Here is a 2,139-nt window from a genome sequence, read left to right as displayed (position 1 = left end):
TATGTTGTGAATATGAAGTTTAATTTGTTTTGTCATAACAATTAATGGCCGTTATAATTAAATGAAAGTGCCACCAAATTTAATGGCAATCTCATTACATATTAATAAATAGGAGGTGGCTGATTAACCCCCCCCCCCACCCTTCCCCAGGGCGTTTCACTTAAAAAAAAAAAAAAAGAAACTTGGAGGGACGTATTGTGATAGCAGATGATACAATTTTAAGGATATGTCTGTGTCCAATTTTCTCTCACATTTTGCTGTCATTTGCTTTTGGCTGTTTGTTACTTGCTATCTTGCGATTCGGCGCACTAGCGGCATAGCATAGGGGCAAAACCGCAAAATCGGAGACCTGGTCATGGCACTTTTCTTTTTCACCGAAACTGGCCGAAAAAAATGTTTTTGGTATCCTCGATGGTTGCCCTGAACGATTCTAACACACATTTATTTTTATATGAATCCAGCTCTTGTAAAAAAAAATCGACATTGCCTCTTTAGTCTGGTGAAGTTTGACCAAACCATTCAGGGTCTACTTCAGCCGTAAATATTACGAGTTTGATGCATGCTACAGAAAAAATGAAAATTGGTTCGTGTTCGGGACATTACTGGGAACCGGAAACCACTTTAGAATTTTCGTATCGCACAGTAGTTACAGAGAAAAGATCAGAGAAAATTTTTAGAATTTGTGTGTCCGTCCGTCATAAAAATGTTCGTTTTGTTTATGTAGGGCCTTTGCCCTTCGATATTTTGACTTGAGCTTTACCCTCTATCAATTATTCGCGATGATGAACATTTTTGGCCAGAGCATGTCTTGCGTTAAAATGGCTGGAAATAGGTGAAACGGGCGTGACGGACGGACATTCTTGCTTTCGTGACGGACGGACGCTGCCTCTCGGGGAATCTCAGAACTGTCTCAAAGTTCTCTAGCGCGCGGGGTGTCGGCGGTATCGGCTACTTGGAACACTAGCGCTTCGTGCGGCCGCCACTGCAGGCTGGTCCATCATCAGATGTGTCAAATCAACACATGTTTACGACATTGGCAGAGGTGTGCGTGGATTAGTAGATTGTGGGACGAGTTGTGATAGGGTAAGTTTCGTGATTTATAGAGATTCTCAATGACGAACGTACGTGTTTGTAGTGTTAATCAAGCTCCTCTGTTTACGTTAGTTACCGGATACTGAATACTGATTTAGGACGACTGACGAACGGACTTGTCGGACGAGGGCGCAGGTGAGTAGGAGGTCTGATTAGGTGCTCGAGTGCATGTCTCCCCTAGGTATGATGAGCAAGCGCTGGGGTAGTCGGGTCAGTTGTCAATGTGTGGGCTTGTCGCTGTCGCAGGTCGCAGCACCATGTGTTGCTCTCACTCGCATTTGGCGATATGCGCGCGGGCGCCTCCTTGCCGGTTGTCGCCTTTGCCCGGCACGAGCGACACGCTGCAGCGCGCTCGGCCAGCGGCCAGCGCTGCGGCTTGATCGGAGAGAAGGGGGGGGGGGCGGAGGGGGTATAACTTGTACTAGGACAGACAACGCACTCGATTCTGGTTCATTAATTCGAACGGACTTTTAGACCACTAACAAAACAAACTTCTTTCGCATCCGAAGGCTATGACATGGGGCGCGAAGGACGACTTCCCCAGACTGCCGCACAGAGGGCAAGCGCGTACCGGAGGAGGAGGAGGGAGCAGGGTCACGAGGAGGAGGACAAACGCAAGGCCAGAGAACGCAAGTCAGCTGCACGGAGGGCGTTGAGGAAGGACGTTAGGCGAAGAAGCTGATCGGAAACGACAATGCAGGCAGGCAAAAAATCTCAGAGCGCCATCCCCACCTCATGTATCACTAGGCCCTTATCGTACAAAGCAAACCTTATGCAAAGCCGTTAGAAAATGTGAAGTAAAGCTGCCATCGTCTTGTGACGGACAACGCGCTGTGATTAAGGAGCTCGCACGTAGGGTTGGCATGAGGGTGATGGACGCCGTCCCTCCGGTCCCATCTACACCGAGTGACGCCCAGATAAACAGGGAGGAGCTCAAAATTCAAGTGCAAAGTCACTATAGACTTGATGACATATCCTGGCAGTCACCTAACAAACAAGCAGGCCCGCCCCCTTCCGCCAAACGAAGTTGCCAGCTTCGCTTCGCTG

This window comes from Frankliniella occidentalis, unplaced genomic scaffold (assembly GCF_000697945.3).
Source record: "Frankliniella occidentalis isolate FOCC.00 unplaced genomic scaffold, Focc_3.1 Scaffold40, whole genome shotgun sequence".
In the NCBI taxonomy this organism is placed as follows: Eukaryota; Metazoa; Arthropoda; class Insecta; order Thysanoptera; family Thripidae; genus Frankliniella; species Frankliniella occidentalis.
The sequence above is the reverse complement of the archived record's forward strand: the minus strand, read 5'-3'. Positions refer to the sequence as shown.